This window comes from Protopterus annectens, chromosome 2.part1 (assembly GCF_019279795.1).
Source record: "Protopterus annectens isolate FY-2018-M chromosome 2.part1, PAN1.0, whole genome shotgun sequence".
NCBI classification, from domain to species: Eukaryota; Metazoa; Chordata; order Ceratodontiformes; family Protopteridae; genus Protopterus; species Protopterus annectens.
Genome location: NC_056729.1, coordinates 1,445,968,702 through 1,445,991,411, shown reverse-complemented (window position 1 = coordinate 1,445,991,411; position 22,710 = coordinate 1,445,968,702). Strand labels below are relative to the sequence as shown.

The 22,710-nt window shown below is 41.6% G+C and overlaps 1 protein-coding gene across 4 annotated transcripts in view; it reads right to left on the bottom strand.

Annotated features, from left to right (window-relative positions):
- Positions 1-22,710, bottom strand: part of HTT (huntingtin) — a 4,811,037-nt gene that overhangs the window by 1,722,995 nt on the left and 3,065,332 nt on the right. The gene's annotated exons all lie outside the window — the stretch shown is intronic.

The following is a 22,710-nucleotide window of genomic DNA, read 5'->3' as shown; positions in this document are numbered from 1 at the left end:
TGCAGTAACAAATTTATATCCCATGATGGCATGGGGTCTCTATAAGGGAGTCTTAGCTGAAGAGTAACTCTCAGAAATGCCTTGCACAGTTGACAGGAAGCCAGAGGAAGCCAGTGAATTTTGAAACCCTGCATGAAAGTTAGAGATTGCCGAGAGTTTAACTTTAATAGCTGATGAACTAGTGCCCTTATTAAATAAGCCCACTAAAAATTCAAGAACAGACTGAACTGGAGCTGAGAAGGGGTCTCTGATTTTGCTCTACCCAATAAATGAACCTTTTCCACTTACTCCTGTAGAGTTTCCTAATAGAATGCTTATGGGAAAATAAAAGTACGGGATGGACAGTGGAAGAGAGCATTGGTTGCCTGGGTATTAAAGGAATTGGAGAAACCATGCTGTTAGTTTGAGATTTGAGATGAGATATCCGGGTGAACCATGCCTGTTGAGTGAGACAAAGTCTGGAATTGGATGCAGAATCCAAGGTGGATATAGTAGGTGAGGCCAAAGGAAGGGAAACCACATCTGAGAGGCCAGTAAGGTGCAATGAGGATGACTTTTGCTCTTCAACCAGGCTGCTTTCTGAAGGAATTTGGGAATTAAGGGAGTCAGAAGATAAGCATACAGAAGACCAGGAGGCCAATCGTGGAGTAGAGCATCCCTTAGCGATTCCCCGGTATGGGGATTAGGGCAAAGAAGCTGCTGCACTTTTTGTTTAGGGGAGGTGCAAATAGATCACAAGGCTTGCCGCACAGACCAAAAATAATTTCCATCACTTTCTTGAGAGACCACTCATGAGGTAGTAAAATGGTTGAGCTCAGTTTGTCTGCTATCGTGTCGGAATTTCCCGGAATATGCTTTGCTATTAGAAAATAGTTGGAAGATATCGGCCATTGTCACACTCTAAGGGCTACTTGACAAAGGGGATAAGAACTGGTTCCACAGTATTTGTTGATGCACCAAACTACTGACATGTTGTTTGTCTGGATTGCAACTGTCCTGAGAGGGAGACAGTCTTGGAATGCCTGCAACCTCAAAAGCATCACTCTCATCTCCAGAACATTGATATGCAAGTTGGCCTCGTTGGGGGACTGAGTGGCTTGGACTGTTTTTTTCTCCTAGAAGTGCCCACCTACTCAATCTGGGAAGCGTCCATGGTCTCTATGGCCTTGGGTTGAGAAAGGATGAAAGGACAACCTTGTAACAGCTGTTGTGACTACATCCACCAGGAAAGGTATACTTTGCATACCTGGGTTATTCTTATCTTCACTGACAGGTTGAGAAAGCACTGACCATTATGTTGCTAGCATCTAATGTGGAATTCTCATGTGGAATCTTGCTAAAGGGACTGCAATTATTGCCGCTGTCATTGATCCCAGGGCTTGCAGAATCTATCAGGTTGAAATTCTGGTACTGCAAATTATTTTCTGACCTGCAGCCTTATTGTTTGCACTCTTGATAATGGAAGAGACGCTACCACAGATAATGTGTTGAATACTGCTCCTATGAATTCTAATGTCTGGGCTGGTTGTAAATGAGACTTGTTGCAATTTATGGTTATCCCGAGATGTGAACAGCTCTGCAACACGTGATCTTGAGCTTCTATCAGATGATGCCTGGTTGGGGTGGTAATGAGCCAGTCATTTAAATATGGAAACACTTGGAATCCTTGCAGTCTCAAGTGAGCCACTACCCACTGCCATGCACTTGGTGAACACTCTGTGGGCTATGGTGAGGCCAAACGACAGTGCTCTGAAATGATAGTGACTGGCTCCCAGCCAGAAGTGTAAGTACCTTCTGGATTGTCTGTTAATCTTCATATGATAGTACACATCCTGAAGATCTATCAAGCACATCCAGTCATCCTTGCCCAGAAAGGCCAGAATGGACTGAACCATGACCATCCAGAACTTTGTATGTCAAACCAACTTGTTCAATGCACTGACATCCAAAATTGGTCTCCAGCCCCGTTTTCTTGGCACTATAAAGAATTTTGAGTAAGTTACAGATTCTATTTGGTCTGGTAGGACCTCTTGGATGACTCTCTTTTCTTAGCAGCTTTTGTATTTCTAGTGCTACTTTCCTTTGATTGGGTGGAAAATAGGGACATTTTCTTGATAATGGAGGAGGAAGAGAAAAGGGAATTATATAACCTCTGGAAATAATTCTCTACACTCAACTGTCTTTTGTTATATATAGCCAGGCTGTCTGGTGCAGAGACAAGTGACCGCCGATTGCCTCCAGAGGTAGACAACTGGGCCTCCATTCAGGAGCACTGAAACAGTCTGTTGGAAAAGGAATCTCTAAAACCCTCAGTTTTGCAGGCCTCCTCTGTCATGCATTCTCTCTCCCTCCTCTGCCTCTGGGGGAACTGCCTCCACATGTCTCCTGGAAAGGCCCTTGAGATTTTCTGAACCACATTTTTCGACCTCCCTGTCGATTCCTGGAAAAGGTCCTTTGAGGGGTCTAAAATCACCTGCTCACTGCACAGAGGGTCTTTTCATCTTTCTCACATCTGGAGGGTATGTCATTTATTGTGGGCCAAACAAAGAAGTGCCATCAAAGGGAGCATTTACAAACAATGACTTGAAGGGCTCCACAAAATCACACAGGCACATCCAGACATACCTACTGATGGAAATACCTGAACCCACAGCCCTTGAGGCGCCTTTTGCAGTGTGCAAAATAAGCCTCATGGATGAGTTAGATATAGTTTGTAAGGTAGCCAACTGAGAGACTACTGATAATTAAGCCTCAGCAGTTTGGGTTCCAGAAAGAGATTTTGACAGCTCTTTGAGCAAATCTCTTTGAAGCCTCATAAAATGTGCCAATTAGTTCCACAATCTGAATGCAAAAGTCACTGAAGCATAAACACACTTCCCAAATCTATCGCCCTAGACTAGCTATTAGTAGGATGGACAGTGGAACGCTGTTAAATGAGTTCCTTTTTTGTAGCTGCCATCATGACCATAGCATCTACTGGCACCTCTTTACCCCAAAATTCCCTGCCTACTGGTGGAGGTAGAATCTAACCTGGTCTCTTGGCGATTTGCTCAGTCATATCAGGTTCCTTCCAAGCCCACCTAGAAATCAAATCAAACGTTTCTTCGGCAGGTGGAGTTACCCAGGAAGTAACAGGCCAGTCCCAGAGGCTTCCAGAAATACTTATTTTCCTCTGGAGAAGGGTCGTGGGAAGACCAGCCACCCTTCTGCTTAAGGATCTCGGGAATGTCTCCAAATGAGATGTCATCTGGTGGTGATTTTGGGGACCCCACTTCTTCATCAAAATCAGTATCCTCAGTGACTGACTCTTAAGGAGAGTCCAAATGCCTCCTTTTGCACTTTGTCTTCCTATGGACTTCCTCGGTGGAGTGGTCCAGTGAAGAATCAGAAGAGATTAAGATACCCTGCTGGGTAGTCTGGAAGCTTTGAAGTGGCTGTCCCTGTTGGTAGAATGTTGAGGATCACAGTGCAAAGTCATCTGAGAAGTAGAGGGTGGATCTGAGGGGGAAGCACCTATCTGACCTGCCGGAGCAGAGAATACTCTCTTCACAGCCTCAAAGACAGATCACTCAGGGGAGAAGGAAGACAACGGAGCCAAGAAAGTGCGTTTCTGGCTCGCCTCCTTCCTCTGCCCCATGAACAATCCACGTGAGGTGGAAGTTGGAGCCGAGCTGTCCAGTGCTGAAGCTCAGAGAGGAAGAGATGGCTCCAAAAACCTTAGTCTCCACCCCATCCTCCTGGATCCAACAGGGATGCTCTGAGAGTCATCTGACTTCCAAGGATGTCGGAGTTGGTGCACTCTGAGCAGTATTCGGATCCAAAGACTGTGCTCTCTTTGGATTTGAACCAGACAGACCTCGGATGCTCTGAGCTAAGGACTCTAAAACCACAGGTTGGATTACAGAAGGAGCTGTAATGGGTGGAGTAGTGGATAATAGGACTTCCTGACATGAAGGGGTAAGAACGATGGGAATTCCTCTCTGAATTTGCTCTGTGAAGAATTTCCTCATCATACTCTCCACATCTGCTTCAGTGAGACTCCTGGAGGAGCAAGAAGATAACCGGGATGGCAATTTGGAGCACCTCTCTAAAAAAAGGATAAGGGCACTCTGAATGGGAGTGGATCCAGACATGGAGAGTAAATTGTCCTTGGTAAAGGTTTCAGATCCAAGGGTGTAGGATCCAAAACAGGCTTAATCAGATCTGATGAGGGTCAGACCATAAATCATTTCAGATGCATCTTCTCTTTCTTCTTCCTAGGTTCTGATGAAGAACAGACTGGAGACTCAGAAGACTTAGACCTCTTGGTAGGGTCACTAGATTTCTGTTTGGGGGACTGAACCCCAGTAATGGCTTTGAAAAATGAAGTTGGCAGCAAGCCTTTTAAAATCAACTTATTCCTCCTGTCCACTAGTGCTCAGGGGCTGCAACCATGACAGATATTTTAGTCCTGTTGTAAATGCTCTGGACCTAAACAATACACACACAGATTGTGGGCATCAGAAAAAGGCAACTGTGCCCACACTTATCACATTTTTTAAATCCGGACAGACCTTTTTCAGATATTTAAAAAGAAAAATTATCGTAACGAGAGAAGAACTAAACTTTTTTTTTTTTAATTACCAGAAAGAGGAAGAAAGATAAAATTCCAACAATGGTATTAAAGAAATACAGTAATTCTGTAGACAGAGACAAAATACCAACTATGGTAATTAAAGAAGAATACACTAAGTGTAAAATGGGGAGGGGAAGGGAAGGAAAGTTAGGCCTACCAATGATGGTAAGAAAGTTTACACTCAGAAGTGTATGGAAAAAGACAGGAGGAAAAACTTAAAATTAAAACTAAAGATTAAAGAGTAAGGAAATAGTGGCATACCAGGAGTTTTTAGAAAGGAAATATGAAAAAAGCACTTATCTCTCACTGTAAACCCAAGAGGTAAAGCGACTACATCTAGACACTAAAGTGGCAAACAAGATTTGAGAGATGTTAGGGATGGTGCATTATGGGTAGGGAAGGAGCATGAGAGTTTGTTAGAGGCCACAAGCTAGTATAATGGCCAATTCGGATCTGAAGATCAAATCCGAACCACTTACCTGCGGAATGAATGAAAATTGACATCATTAGATCCAAGTTTAAATGTTAACAGAGAAGCAGTGATGGCATTATAATTTGGTTGTGCTAATTAGAAGTAGGTATAACAGCTTAATTACTACAATAAAGTGAAGTATTAGAAAGGGATAAACAGGTTAAGTGATTTGAGTGCATTAAAGGCAAGTATAAGAAGGTGACGAAGGATGTTAGGAGAAGCTATGCCCCAGATAATGAGCATACTTTAATGATGGTAGTGATGATGAATGCTTTAATGCATTTAACAGACCAGTGTACAATTTAGTTTTATTTAAAAACTGAAAGTGCTTTTTTCCCCCTTTAGGGCTAAAAGTTAATGTTTTGTCAAAGCATACAAGCTGTTTTTCCCACATGGGAGGAGAATAGAGATAAGAAAAGAACAGACACCAACCAGTGCAAGTGGTGCTTTAGCACTGGTAACCTTAATTTTAGGTTAGGTAATGCTTGTGGGCGCAGCTGTCGATTTGAAGCAATTGTTCCTATCTGGAGGGCTAAATGTTATTTTTCAAAATCAACTTAGAACAAACACTCAAAACTATGTAAACATGAGATGGAAGTGTTATGAAAATGTATTTAGCTTTATTGTTTGAGGGGTTTGATTAAAAGAAAAAGTCTTGAAAAATGTGACACAGGCTCAAATGGAGATGAGAAGAAACAACTGTATAAAATATCAGTCCGCTACCCCAAAAACTGTGCACATGTAAGACAAAAAAAATGTAAATGCACATTAAAAAACTGTCATTTTTACTAGGTGGGAACAATACCTTTTTATCATAATGGCTACACTATCCATATTATCTTGTCACATAAATGGTCTTATAGACAAAGACAAAAAGGAAAGAGTAACAAAATATATTAAGAAATGCAAAGTGCAAATAGCAATAAAAAAATGAGAATGTGAATTTGACAAAGAAAAGATTTCAGGATGGATATTCAGCAGAATATCAGGGACAAAGCAAAAACAGAAGTAATAATACTGATTGCTAGACGGGATACAACAGTGATAGAAGAAGAAAAAAACAATAATGGTAGATTTACTGTAAAGGGCTTTTAGCAAGGGATGAGGAGTACACTGGAATGTATTTATATTCTACCAAAAACTATTAGAGAACTTAACAAATTTCTGCGAGAAATAATCTTTCAACAAGGAATATTATTTACAGGTGGGAACTAGAACTTGATTTGCAATAGTGAGGATGTATCAAGTGGCCCTAGAAGGGAAAATATAACAAATAAGGGTAGATTTCTGAAGAAATTTATGAAAATATTTGCTATGGAAGGTGCAAATTCAGTACCAGTACTTAGACAGAATTGACATGTTATTCCCCAAGGTAAAATAACTGGGCTAGACTGGATAGGAATTACATTACACTGGAAGATGTGCATTTGATTGAAAGCTTTGAGACCCAGCCAATAACTGTTTTGAATTATGCACAGATAAAAACGAAGATAAAACTGCATGGTAATGAAGTAAAAGTGAGGCATTGGTACTTTCCCACCTAACTGTTAAAAAGAAAAAAAAATATGGAGTGAGTAGTAGAAATTATTTGAGAGTTATTAATAAAGACAGAATTTTCATCAAATGAGATAGCTAGTGGGGGGTGAAATTAAAATGGAGTTTAAAACAGGGTAGTAATAAAAGAGATAGGGATATAGTTAAGAAATAATAAGAAATATTAGGAGGGGTTGACAAAGGTTAAAGTACTGCAGGATAAGAAGAATCTCAGAAACAAGAAGAGGTGCAACTGCAGAGCATGTGTACTAAAGAGAAAATAAGAGAGTTTTTGGATAATATGTATACGATTTGAAAGATTCCTGTTAAGCAACTATTTTTAGTAACTCCAGAGCACAAGAACTTTTAGCACAACTTAGGCAACAGAAAGCAGAACAGGTTGTCACCAAATGTAGGGAGTCTATAACAAGGAAAACTAACCAGAGTTCCTCCCAGGTATTAGAGACATTTCGGAAATGTTATGAAAACTTGTATAAAGCAGAGGAATATGGAAATCAAGAAAGAGCACAAATGGAAATATTTATAGAAGACTTAATTATGAAACGGTCAGAGTTAGATGAGGCTCAAAAAGCTAATAGTTAAAATACGGGAAGATCAGATAAAAAACTGCAACATAAAAATCAATCTGCAGGAAAGTCTTCAAGAACAGATGTTATTCCTGTGGAAGTTTGGTGGGAAGAAAGTCATAACAGTCTGGAAGATTTTGTTTAACAGTATATTAAAAGGAGAAAAAGCACCAACATCTTGGAAGAAAGCTGTGATGGCTTTATTACCCAAAGAAGGTAAAGAACCACAACATCCAGCTTCATATATACCCATTCCAATTTTAAACCATAACTATAAAGTGTTTATGTCTATAATTAGCTAAAAAATGCCAAAATTGATAACTATGGATCAATGTGATTTTGTGATGGGAAGGCAAACATTTGTAACATTAACAGAACAATGATGATCCGGAGTGAAGCAGAATATAAGCAAATTCTGCTGTTGTTTGTGGGTCCTGATGGAGAGAAAGCATTGAACAGAATAAGCTGGGATTTTATGAGTAGGGCAATAAAAGCATTTGCATTTCTGATATAATAAATAGGTTAATTAGGAATATATATGCAAGACTGGAGGCAAGAATTGAAGTGGGGAGGGTTCCTCTCTTGCATGTTGTGTTTGAAGACAGGAACCAGGCAGGGGTGTCCTCCCTCCCTTTTGCTGCTTGTTTTTCATTCAGAACCAATGGCATAGAAAATAAGGGACTCAGAAGTTCAAGGATATAATTGGTATGGTAATCAAGTAAAGTTGGCTTTATTTGCAGATGATATTATTTTGTACCTGATAAATCCAGAAATGGACATTTTCAGTATTGGGGAACATTTTGAGGCAGTTTCAAGCCTTTTCAGGATATACAATTAATAAAAATAAAACAAAAGCTATAGCCATATAACCACACAACGATTGATTCAGCAACATCCATATTATGGGAACATGACAGGATGAAGTACTTAGCAGTGTGGATTAAAAAGGCTTCTGTTATGGCAGCTAAGGATATATGGAAAGAGGCTAAACAGAAGATAATACAAAAGTGGAAGCTCTTGTTTATGGCTATAGACAGCAAGATACAAGCAGTGAACAGTAAGATACAAGGAGTGAAAACGGTTTTTAGTCCCTTGAGTTTTATATATGGATCACGCATATTTTTTTACCAAATAGAGATGTTGGGGACAATAATTAATAAAGAGCTGAAGGAATTTATTAGTGAGGGGAAGAGGGCAAGAGGTAAGTGGGATAAGGTGATCCTTCCAGTGGAACAAGGTGGTTTAGGATTACCTAATATGAAGGGATATTTTACACTACACAGTTAAGGCTCACATCTGTATATGTATGTGTGTGTGTATATATATATATATATATATATATATATATATATATATGTACGTGTGTATAAATTTACCAAAACAGCAGAGGCCACCAAAGCAGACACCCAAACAACTACCACCTCACGACCCAACACATGCAACACATAGACCACACAGTCAGAGTGTCAAACAGTCACAGCCCTTAAGGCCAAACAAAATGCCAGACACACTTGTCATTGGTGATTCCATAGTCAGACACACTGACGTCCCGCTCACCAGACTGAGTAAAGAGAAGGTCACAGTAAGCTGCCTGTCGGGCGCTAGAATCCGCCACATAACGCAAGCACTCAGGTCTCTCAACAGCAGGTACAAGTACGACTCAGTCATTGTCCACGCTGGTGTCAACGACCTGAGACGCACCTCCTTGGACTACATGAAAGGGACATCGAGGAGCTCTCTGATTATGTAGCCCAGGCAGGTATGACCCTGACCTTGAGCAGTATCCTACCTTCACCTAGAATGATGCCACAATACAGTGATAAGATGATCAGCTTTAATAATTGGCTTAAATTCTGGTGTCATTCAAAGGGGATCCAATGTCTGTCTGCCTGGGATGACATGCTGGACAAGCCACGCTGCTTCGCAAGGGACGGCTTGCACCTGTCACCCTGGGCTTCGGATATTGGCAAAGGCTCTTGCCACCCCATAGTGCCTTTTTAGGCAAGGCTCAAATTCTAAACCTACCACCCTAGAACACCAAAAGGAAAAAACTAAGGGTAATGCTGCTCAATGCCAGAAGTCTCAATCTCAAGATGCATGCACTCGAGGCCCTTCTCAATATGGAGAACATCGATGTCTGTGCTGTGACAGAAACCTGGTTCAAGGCTCCTGAGAGCACCCCAGCACTAACAGGTTTCACCTCATATCATGCGTTCCGGCCCCAAAATCCGGACAACACCAAGAAAGGAGGGGGGGTGTCCATATTCATAAAGGACACCCACACCTCAAGGTTGGTGGCAACGCACGATGCATCGGAGACCATCCAGGTGCAATTAACCATAGGCAAGACTGCTCTGCAATTTGTAGCATGTTACAGGCCACCCTCTCAAACTCAGGAACCTCACATGGCCTTCCTGAAAACATTGGAGGGGATAAATGTATCTCCAAACACCATCATACTAGGTGACTTCAACTACCCTAATATAGACTGGGAACACTACTCAAGCCCGAACACTCTAACCCAAAGATTCCTGGAGTTCATAAACTCAAATGCCATGGAAAGTACAGTTTTGTACCTACCATAAATGTAGATGTTCGAGGATTCCATTGCTGCAGTCCTAACAATTGGGTATAGTCCGCATCCAGTCGGCCCGAATACCAGAGTATAAGGCTGGCGTGGGTCATTAGACTGACGCCAGTACGCCAGGGTACTCCTATCCTCAGTCTTTTCTTGCCCCAGATGTCAGAAGACCCTAAAAAGACAAGGCCCAAAAAACCTGCACCAAAACATGAACAATATATACAAAAATAGAAGCAGGTAGACTCACCTACACTACCACCCCTAAACACAGAGGGAAGGAGTTGGACTGCAGCAATGGAATCCTCGAACATCTACATTTATGGTAGGTACAAAACTGTACTATGTTCTTCGCCTTCCATTGCTGCAGTCCTAACAATTGGGTAGAATCCCAAAGCAGAGGTAAGGGAGGCTGGCAAATCATAAAGAAGCAGGAGCTGACAACATGCCTTGCAAAACAGCTGTGGCAAAACCAGCCCTAGACTTAGAGTAGATAGGAAGGTGATAATGCTTAGAGAAAGTATGCACTGAACTCCAAGTAGCTGCTTCCAAAATATCCTTAGTTGCCACCCCCGTAGAAATGCTGTTGAAGTGGCAGTAGCCCTAGTGGAATGAGGCCTAATCCCAGCTGGAACCTCCTTGCCATGATGGGAATAACAAAATGCAATGCAAAAGCCAATCCACCTAGAAATAGTTTGTTTTGACACAGGCTTGCCCCACCGAACTCAAAGCAAAAGAAACAAACAACTGCTGAGACTGTCGAAAATCCTTAGTCCTGCTTAAGTAATAACGCAATTGCCTGTGTACATCTAAAGTATGCAAAATCCTTTCCCCTTTATTTTGGGGTCTGCATAAAAAGTAGGCAAGTGAATAGTCTGGTGTAAAGCCACACTAGAAACCACCTTAGGCATAAAGGAAGGATTAGTACGTAATGATACCCTAGCCTTATGGAAAATCAAAAAGGCTCGACTGCCATAAGGGCCTGCAACTCAGACACCCTTCTTGCAGAAGTAATAGCCAACAAAAAGCAGTCTTCCATGACAAATATTTCAATTCAGCAGTAGCCGAGGCTCAAAAGGTTGTAGAGTAAGTTTTTCCAACACAAAATTGAGATCCCAAGCAGGAGTAGGAGCTCTACGGGGGTCTTATATTCTTTGCCCTCTAAGAAACTGCTTGAACAAAGGATGTGAAAACAAAGGTGGGTCACAATCATAGTGAGCAGAAATTGCTGCAGCATGAATCTTAATAGAAGAGAAGGACAACCCTTTGTCCAATAACGTAAGATATTGAAGAGCCACACTCAAATTAGGCTCAGAAATCTCCAAATTCCTTGCTGCACTCCAAAATAAAAATCTCTTCCATTTTGCTGCACTCTCCTTGTACTAGGCCGTCTAGCTTCCATAATCACATTTAAAACTTGTTGAGGAAGTTGAGACCTGCTGTGTTTCAACACAGAATATGCCAGGCTGTTAGATGAAGAGAGTGAAGCTTGACATTGAGCAGATGACCGTCCTCTTGAGATAACAGATGAGGAATCAGAGGTAAAGGCCATGGAGGCTTCTTTACCAGACTCCGTAGTAGTGGGTACCAGTGTTGCCGAGGCCAATCTGGAGCTATCAAAATCATCCTTGGCCTGTCTTGTCTGACCTTTAATAGCACCTTCGGAAGAAGAGGCAGAGGGGGAAAGGCATACACATGAAGATTTTCCCAACTGAAAGACAGAGCATCCACTTTCCAAGCTGTGTGATGAAACCCCTTTGTGCAATACTTTGGCAGCTGGTGGTTTAGTGGAGAAGCGAACAGATCTATGTCTGGAGTTCCCCATGACACTGTCAATGTCTGAAATACATGAAGATCCAGTTTCCACTCGTGGGGATCCATGATTTGTCTGCTTAACACATCTGCTAAGGAGTTCTGTGCTCCTGGCAGAAACCTTGCCTGAAGAGTTAGTTGCAAGCTTAGCGCAATCTCCCATAAAATCATTGCTTGCCTGCATAGAGGATAAGAATGTGTTCCCCCTTGCTTGTTGATGTACCACATGACAGTTGTGTTGTCTGTTAGAATCAACACCTGTCCTGGAAGAAGTAACTCCTTGAAAGTCAGTAAACTGGACTGCTAACATCTCCTTCATGTTGATATGTAGATGCTGTAGTCTGGCAGGCCACTTGTCTTGTATCCACTTTCCATTTAGATGAGCTCCCCAAGCAATGTCCGAGGCATCTGTCGTTAAAATCTGACTCGCCTCTGGCCGGGTCACAGAGAATCTCTTGTTTAGGTGACATTCCTGAGCCCACCACAAAAATTCCCTTTGAAGGCAAGGTATTATGGGAATGACAGTGTCTAAATCCTGGCAGTGCTGTGTCCATACATTTTTGAGATACCATTGTAACTTCCTCATATGCAGTTTGGCATTGGGAAGCACCAGAATACAAGATGCCATGAACCCTAATGCTTGAAGGACTGTCCCTGCAGTCAGCACGGACTGATGAGATAGATGATGGAAGCAAAGTGATAGACTCATTTGTTTGTCCGGGGTTAAAAAGGCCATCTGGGCTGCTGTATTCAGTCTCACACCCAGAAAGCACATGTCTTGAGAGGGTACTAGACTGGACTTTATTTCGTTCACAGAATACCCTAGGCATCTTAGCACTGCTATAACATATTCCAGATGCTGTAGAAGGTCTTCCTTTTCTTGAGCCAGAATCAGGCAGTCGTCTAAGTAAGGATAGATTTGAATTCCTTGTAGCCTGAAGTAAGCTATCACTGGAGCCAGAACCTTGGTGAATACTCTGGGCAGTAGATAAGCCAAAGGGCAATGCAGAGAACTGATAATGAGAATCTCCAGCTCGAAACCGCAGATACTTCCTGCAACTTAGCTGGATAGGCACATGAAGGTAAGCTTCCTTGAGATCTAAAGTTACCATCCAGTGATCTTTGCCCAGCAGAGGCAAAAGCTGTTGTAACGTCAACATCTTGAACTTGGGAATGTCCAGATAAGTGTTGAGGAGAGATAAATCCAAAATTGGTCTCCACGTGTTCCCCTTCTTTGGTACTAGGAACATGCGGAATAAAATCCTAGGCCCCTTTCTGATACAGGGACTGGCTGAATGGCCCCATTTTGAGTAACTGAGAAACTTGCTTGTGAGCCTCTTTTCTTTGTGGAGGAGGAACGTCTGGCATGCCTTTGAAAGGGGCATTGTGTGGAAATAAAACCTGTAACCGTGGTGAATAATGTCCAACACCCATCTGTCTTGAGTAATTAAATCCCAATTTTCTGTGAAAAGAGACAGTCGTCCTCCCAAAGGAGCTGCCAGACGAGAATCTACTGGCAGCTGAAAAGGCAGGTCATTGGGTCTGCTTACGAAAGGACTGACCCCTGCCCTCACCAGAAGTCTGAGCAGGTGAACTCCTGTTCTAGACCTAAAAGAACCTTGAGCCCTGCCCCTACCACGCCTAGACCTACCCCTAGACTGGGAGTCATAAGCAGGATAAGTCCACCCCTTAGCAGGCCAATTTCTACTAAACTTGGTGGCTGTACCTGCAAAAATCCTTAACAGTTTGCATAGATTTAGCTTTGTCCTCCATTTTCTTTAAAACTGCTTCCACAGGCGAACCAAACAACACATCAGACTGTAAAGGTGCATCCAAAATCCTTGTCTTAACATGCTCAGCCAAATTCTGATCCCTTAACCAGGCATGCCTGCGAAGAACCGAACTAGTGGCAGCCACCCTCGAGGAGGCCTGCACAGCATCAAAGCCACATTGCAAAGAATGCTTGCCCACTTGTTCAGACACATAAACCAAATCCAGCAACTCTTTACACTCAATACCTTCCGCCAAAGCATCCACCTTAGACTTCAATTGAGAAAGGAGATAATTTTGATATTTCAGCATGTGGAACTGACAATTCAATGCTCTCATGGCTAGAGTGGAAGAAGTATACAGTTTCTTACCCCACCTATCCAAAGCCCTAGCCTCCTTGTCAGTGGGAACAGGATTTCTAACCACAGAGGCTTTAACACCTTTAGGCCCCTGAGAAACAGTTTCTGGGTCCGCCTAGGACTCTTAAACAAATACTTATGAGCGGCACCCTATAGTACCTATCAGGTTTAACAGGAGCAGGAGGCAAAGAATCAGGGTTCAGGAAGCCTCTGCAAAACATCTTCCACCACAGTCAACACAGGAGGTATAGCTAAGGGCCTATGCTGGGGTAAAACAAGAATTCCCTAAGCCTCTTCCTGAATCAGAGTAATCCTGGCCATCCGATTTAACGTGCTCCCTCACGGAATGAAAAGTCTCTGAAAATGAAAAAACCTCAGGAGGAGAAGCAAGGAGTGGCAGCATCCACATCAGAATCAGAATAAGGAGGAAACTCCTGTAAATCATCCGCAGAGGACTCAGAAGCCTCTGAACCATGTTCAAAACTGGCAAACTCCCGCTCCACCCTAGGCCTCTTAGCAGGAGGGCCCATAGAACCTCTAATCATAGTAATCAAATCTTCTGCCATTTTAAGCATATGTTTCTTAGGTACAGAACCCGAAAAGCTAGGAGAAGCCCCACTGAAGCTGAAATTGGCCTACCTCTAAAAGAAGCTTTAGCAACAGAAGGAGAGGCTCTAACTACTGTGGGAAAAGAGGGAAGAATAGGCACCTGAGAAGCCCTTCAGCCTGGCCTGCCTCCTGAGATGGGACATCCTGTAACAGTAAAGTTTCTGCCGGAGACTCCATAGAAACTCCTGGCAAAACCTCTGGCTCCACTGAGCCTCCTAAAGAACCGACGTCCGGACTGCCGGTTCTTCAACCCTAGGCTTCTGTTTTGTCCTTGCGCTTCTTGGAAGCGGGCCGGAGCATCCGACGGCATTTTATAATTGCAACGCTTCCCAAACACTAACCTGGCACAGTCTAACCTCCTCTTAATAGTGCGTTTGTTAAACCTAGCACAAGAGCGGCAACTAACAACGCGTGCTCAGGCCCTAAACAAGGTATACACAAAGTATGGAAATCCTTATGCGGTATCTGTTTCCCACAAGAAATACAGTTATTCACTTTTCTGACATCCGGTTAAATACTGAGGCAAGAAAACCAAAATGTTCAACGGGTACTTAGCCAACTCTGATTCGGTCTGAAACTCCGCTCGAAATATCTCAGAACGCCAACCTGCACTTGCAAAACTGCTTCTGCATCGGACCACGCGGCAAAAAAGACTGAGGATAGGGCGCGGTCATGCGATTAGTACCCTGACGGCGCCATGACCGACGTCAGCCTTATACTCTGGTATTCGGGCCGACTGGATGCGGACTATACCCAATTGTTAGGACTGCAGCAATGGAAGACGAAGAACATCAACTAGTCACCATCCCCACAAGAGGAGAAAACATACTTGATCTCATCACCACGAACATGGGATCAAAATGTTCAACACCGGAAGTATACCCCTCACTAGTGAGATCAGATCATAAACTAATCTCGCTGGAGGTCCTCATCCCGCCCCCACCTGAAACAAAAAATACCACAGTGAAAAACTTCTCAAAAGCCGATTTCACACTTCTAAAAACTAGTGTGGTCTCCTTTAAGGCCCCTGAGCCAGTGGTAAACATTACTCAAACCGCTGAATCACTTACAAATGCCTTCTACCAGCACCTACAGGACTGCATGGATCAGGCAATCCCAAACAAAACTAAGACTCTCTGTACCAAAGGCAAGCGCCCAGTCTGGTGGACCCCAGCCATAAACAAGCTCTACAACAAAAGGAGGAAGCTACTACAAGATAGAGCAAAATCCTTGAAAGGTAAGACACCTTTGATCATTATAAGTAAAAAACTAAGAGCTCTCATAAAATCACCCAAGGCAAATTTTGAGAGAAAAATCACCAAGGACTCTAAAGAGAATCATAAGGCCTTCTTTAGCTATGTTAGAAACCTAGGAGGAAACTCCCAGATATGCTCAGAATTAGTTCAAAATAATGTGAAAATTACTGAACCTACACACATTGCCAACATACTGGCTGACAGGTTTAGTGCAAACTCCCCCCCCTCCCCCCCAAAAGGAGAGATATCTATTCCAGAGGATTGTAGCCCCCCAAACATCTCCAACGCCCACGTGAGAACTGCCCTCACTAAGGCAAAAAACACAGCATCCATGGGACCGGATGGTGTCCCCGGCTGTGTGCTTCACGAACTCAACGAGGAATTAAACCCACAGTTAGGACAGCTGTTTAATCTTAGCCTCACCTCAGGATACGTACCCAAGGAGTGGCGACGCGACTGTGGTCCCACTTCATAAGGGCGGTGCCTCCACAGACCCTGGAAATTACCGCCCCATTAGCTTGACAAGCCTTATCTGCAAAGCCATGGAGAGGATCATAATGGAACTCATAAATAAAGACATAGGGAACTTGCAGACTTTGGATCCAACCCAGTTTGGCTTTGTCAAAGGCAGATCCTGCCTCTTAAACTTGGTTGACTTTTCGAGACTGTCACCAAGGCCATTGATGAGGGAAAGGCAGTCCATACAGCCTACCTCGACCTGGCAAAGGCCTTGACACAATACCCCACTCAGGTATCATCGAAAAACTCATCAGCTTGAATGTAAACCCATACATCACAAGATGGGTTGCAAACTGGCTAAGTGACAGAACCCACAGGGTCAGAGTTGCTGGAGCCATGTCAGACTCAAAGCCTGTCACAAGTGGTGTCCCACAGGGCTCAGTCCTGGGTCCACTCTTGTTCAGCATCTACTTTTCTGAAGTACAAGCAAACACAGGAGGGTTATGGCTGACAAAGTTTGCAGATGACTGCAAACTGGGCGCCATAGTCGAAAACACATCTGACACAGATATCCTCCAGAAGGGCCTCACAGAAACGGATAACTGGTGCCAAACGCCAAAAAATGCATAGTCATACCCTTCGGGAAAAACAAGGTTACCCCTAGCTACCATATAGATGGCAATCCATTGAGCACAGAAAAAGTCATCAGGGATCTGGGGACCCAGGTTGACAGTAGCCTTTCGTTTGACACTCATGTTGCTAAAGTAGTTAGGAAAACCTTCTATATCGCCCACCTGATCATGAAGGGATTCACATCTAGATCAAGGGAGGTCATCATCCCCCTGTACTCATCACTCATTAGACCTATGATTGAGTACAATGCCCGCTCGAATGTATCTGACCAGACACCTGCTGCAGCTTGAAAGGCCCCAAAAGTTCCTCACCAAAAGGATAAAGGGTCTCAAAAATATGTCTTATGCTGCCCGACTGAAAGAACTCCAGCTCTATTCAGTCTCATACCGCTTGCTCAGAGGTGACCTGTGCCTGACATATAAGGCCATGTCAAACCCAGATTTGATGAATATGCTTCACCTCAAAAACTCTAGATCCCTCAGCACCACAAGGGCGCGAGACTTAAACCTTGACACGGTTATAAATAGAACGTGCTGGAGGGACAGATTCATCACCCAGAGACTCCCTATGCTGTGGAACAAAATCCCGGTACATGTGAGGCAGAGCACCTCTCTGGCCTTGCTCAAGAGGAATCTTGACCAATGGATGGGAGATTGCAGATATACCCCAGGGATTACTTCAGTGTCACTGCTTGACAGAGGCATAGCAAAATGATAGGCATAGTTTTTATTCAAACTAAAGGGGTGGCGAAAGCCACATAACTATGGGCTAGGCTTATAAATGCCCTTGGGCAGATAGCCTAGTATGAACCTATGAACCTATATGTGTGTGTGTGTGTATATATATATATATATATATATATATATGTATACACACACACACACACACATATATATATATATATATATATATATATATATATATATATACAGTATGCGTGTTAATGTGTAAAACACAAGTAGAAGACTTTAAATCAAACTGGAAAGGGATGATGATGAAGCAGGGGGGTAGTTCAAAAAATAAAGAGAGAGTAAGATTTTGGATGCAGATCTTTAACTCATTCCTTCCACTACAGATCTTTTAAGGTGTACTTTTAACTAAGAGTGGGTGTGGCTTGAACCTTTAAAAAAATGAAGTTATCAACTTACAAACCAAACAAATATTCATATCTCTGGAACCATAAGTGTTGCATTAAACTGTAAATGGCAAACTATTCAGGATAAATCAGTTTTTACACTAGTTCCACTCATTCATTTTGATGCTTTAAACTGGATTTTACAAGCCAAAATAAAGGCAGAGAATATTAATTTTCTAATGTTGTACAACAACTCAAGCAAGACACACACTGCCAGCAGGATTTTCTTCATACAGTTGTGAACTTTCAAATGAGGCTATGCAATTCGGTCTGTGTTAACTGAATGTTGAGATATTTACAGAAACATGAAAATTATTACAATACAAATAAACAGTATACAAATATTCAATATCTCTTTAGCTGCATTAAATAGAGATCAAATATCAATACAATTGTATTTGCCATCATGTATGCTTTAAGACAAAATATTCTGATACCTTATATGTAGCATGGTTTTGGAGTTATTTATGCCAATATGAACAAGCAATATTTGATGCCTGGAAGAGCCAGTAGGGGGTAACTGTATATGCCTGTAGGCGCACTCAGCTGTAATGAGTTTAAGTTGAACAATAACCACCACACATAATATTATATTCCTAAAGTAACAAAGTATTGTAAGAACTAGGCCAACACAAGAATGGAGAAAGAAGACTTTGCCAATAGGGATGACTGCAAGTAGGAATACAGAAAATAGGCAAGAGGGGCAGGAATTTACTGAAGAAAACTGGCTAAGAAACCAAGGTACTGGGAGCAAATAATTAGATAGAGAAAGGTAATAGAGTGGGATGAGACCAAGAAAAATTGACTGAAGGCCATAGACTGCCTTCTCTACCAGGGATTGACATCAGAGGCCAGGCAAAGAGAAAGGGATACAGGAATCCTAAGTGAAAGACCTGTGCTGGTTGAGTTCTTAGATTAATCTAGAACAGAAGCTGCCATTAGAAAAGGGACAATTAGGGCACACAAAACACTGCATGATAAATGTAAGAGCCAATTACAGGAGGTTAGAAAAGACTGAAGAGTGTGGAAAAGCAATTGACAAGGGGACATATGTATGGCTCTCGAGTATGCAACAAAGAACAAAAAGTTTATGATTTTTGCTTGCCAGTATTTGCAGAGGTATTTTTATACCTCAAGCAGACTTCAAAGAATTTTCCCCCAGGTTGATAGCAAATGTTGGAGGTGTGATGGGGAAGAAAGAGTTAAATGGAAACGTGCGTTTCGGGAGCGTAATGAGTTGGCAGATTTTAAAAATCCTCTACAGAGTATTCTGTTAGAAATATTGAGTGAGCAAATGGCTGTAACTAAAGGAATGATTATTTTGAGCTGGGACATAGGATCTGAATTACCTAGACATGGTAAGGCCACATTTATTTCTGTCGGCTGCCAAAAAAGCAATTACAGGAAGATGAAAATCAAAGTCTAGACCAACTGTATTTGAAGTACTGAATATTATAAAAAGAGATAAAAGAACTGGAAGAGGGATCTTTAGAAAAGGAAGGAGCAAATTACACAGAAACAAATAGAAATTGTGGGAACAATAAATGCAGAATAATACTTAGGAGGAGGAATGAGGTGTAATGGAAGGTAAGAAATGATCAAATTATGTAATGTTAGACTGATGACAGTTATAAAGAAATAAAAGATGCAATGTTAGACTGATGATAGTTACAAAGAAATAAAATATATGTTGTGTATAATATAGATAAAAGGAAACGTTACTATGGCTTGTTTTCTTTTCTGTTAATATATGTTTTTGTCTTATGTAATAGTTTAACAAAAGGTATCTAAAAATTAAAACAAAGCCTACATTGGGAAAAAATCAAATTTATTTAGAAACTCATCATACAATAGTCATTTAATTCACTGCTCCTATTAAAGGAACACACCTGAAAAGGTGAATTGCGGTGTAGTCTGCAAGGGTATTACCACCTTATCAGTACATTTTCCTACAGTTCTGTTATCAGTTTCCTCATGAGTAATTTGAAACAAGTATAGCTGCACCACTGGTAAATGTGTATCAGCATGTGGTTAATGTTACACATTAAAAGTGGGTTTATAATGTTTTACAGAATAGGTTTATCGTCAACTGACCCCTAAAACATTTACTTTTCTGGGTAATTTAGTTATGCAGATGCTGTCAGTCATGTTCTAACACTGAAATATAAAAGTAAGATTGCAAAAATTGCATATGTAAAATCAAACCTTTTCTTTCTTGTACTAAACTAAATAATTGGGATTTTTTTCTGCAAAAGCACAATAGACAGCAATGTCACAGGCAGTGACTTCTCTCTGGGTGTTTCACTGTGCCCTTCTAGTACAACTCAACAGTTTATGTCCAATCAAACCTCATAGTCTGATCCTACATGTAAACATGGACAACAGGGATCTGCAAAGTTGTTAATGATAACCAACAAGGTCCACTTTTGCTCAATATAAGAAGCCTCCTTAAATCGCTTGTAGCACACACACTCTTTACCATCACCTAGAGACTTGAGTGGTAAGAACAAGAAATAAGGCACTTTTTTGTTGCTGTAGTTGTTGTTACTGGCTAAAAGATCTCTAAATGCCTGAAATGAACAGCACCAGAGTATTGACAACAGTGTAGAGGCACATTAGAAGAGGGCAGAGGCCAACATAAGAAGACCACAGTGAGAAGTACCAGCCTCTTATCAAAAGAAGTATGCCCTTTTGGTGTAGATTAATGGCCACTGTGCGTCTGTGTTCCAGCTTAAAATGAACAGTGTGTAAACGTGTGTGTTAATGTGGCAGAAAGACACTGAATGGCTTACACAAGTAACAGGGCACAACCTTTTAACACAAACAAAAGCACATAATAAATCAGGCTTAACAAAATAATTTTAATGAAACTGTAAGAAGAGACAAAGACCACTGCTGGTATCAAAGATGGGAATGTTTCTTTATTTTGGGGGGGATGTCTTTTTCTCCATATGTGAATATCAGACCCCTTTCTCTTTTTGCTCCATCAGGCCATTATTTCCCCTGTGAAATATGTACCTTACAACCTATCTGTTCCTTATGGAGGCAACAGCTGAACAAGGGATCATCTAGTTGAGGCAAGGTGGATTTAGGCTTTAAGGCCATAACCCTGTACACATGCTATGCACCAAGGATTTGGCATGCAGTGGGTGTCAGCAAAGACATACCACTGAATTCTGAAAGCAACTTAACCCTTCAAGACAGCCCTGTCCCCTTGAAACCACCACTTCACTCTCATAGGCTATTAAGTCTCCATCAGGGATCCTACAATGGGACTGCACACCCGAACATGTGACCCACAGTTGTTCTCACACCACAAGAAAACTGAACTGGCAAATTCATGTCATCTCTCCTCCCAAACACACACACACACACACACACACACACACACACACACACACACACACACACACACACACACACACACACACTATTCAAACTTGGGACACCTGGGCTGTATTCCAGTCTTCATCTGTCTATACCAATGGAGCTAGAGATGAGCACTTTAAGTCACTTCATGAAACCAATTTCTACTGGTACACATACCAAATCTGTGTCTGCTATGAATCTGAAGCTTCTGTTGCCTAAACTGAGATGGGAAGCCTAAGGAAAGATCACTGTCCAGTTGTGATATGCCCTTTTTTCCCATTGTAGTGCAGTCTCAGAGTTGGTATATATATATATATATATATATATATATATATATATATATATATATATATATATATATATATAGCTACCAGAGGTGTGTGTGTGGGGGGGGGGGGGGGGTGAAGCCCCCTCCTGGATGGGTTTGAAATACTGTGGTGCAGCACACTGGGAAGTGGTGGCCAACTAGTTACTTTCCCACTGATGAAATGAACGTTCATTGAATGAATGTTTGATGCATAGGGTTCGATGTTCAGCCATTCGATGGAAGTTTCACTCAATGCCTGAACATAGACCCATAAACTATATACCTACAGCTGCACTCAGGATTCCATTCTTAAAGCATTTTATAAGTCCAAATTAGGTCTCCTCTTTTTAACCTGTAATATACTGATAGTAGTTGTAATATTTTCAGACTTATTTATAGGTGCAGTACCTATTTTTAGAGCAACTATCTGCTTAGCAAAAGTATTTCTGAATTCTGTCAAGTTTGTAAATTTCATAAAAGGAACAGATGCATTAACTGGAACAATATTCACTAACAGCACTGACTGTTGTTAAATAAAATGGTAATACTACCATGTCATTTCAGGTTCTAACTGTTCTTAACATGGTTCTAACCACACAATAACACTTTCTAGTTATAATGCTAACACTTCATGCAAAATTCATCTACACTTTAAACGATGTTCCCAATCATGACATATTGGGTTGCACAGTATGTAAAACAATATATTTGTTGTTACTGAAAATTAAGTTATTACAATATGCCCAGGTATGTAGTCTATCTATTTAAATATTTTTGTAACATGCCCTGTTCACTTATAGAAATTACTATGGTATCTATTGGCATGTAATCAGCAAACATCTGTAACCCATCAAGTATATGAAGTTGACATATTTGTTAAAAAAGATGTTGAGCAACACTTATTCTGAGACCCTTGTGGGATACCACCATCTCTTCTGTAGTATTGTGACTCACTACCATTAATCTTAACACAATTCTGAGTAACCAGTGCTGTATCCAATTTACAGTGTGTCCATTTAGGTGCCAACTTTTTATAACCTTGAAAAGTGGAGAGTGAAGGGCTGAATCAAACGTTCTTGCTAAAGCACAATTTAACACATAAAACGAACGGACTAGCCGCAAACTGAAAATGGAGAATTGAACACAGCTTAGTAGATGAAGGATTTGCATCAGCCTTTTTTGTATCCTTCATCTATTAAGCTGTGTTCAATTCTCC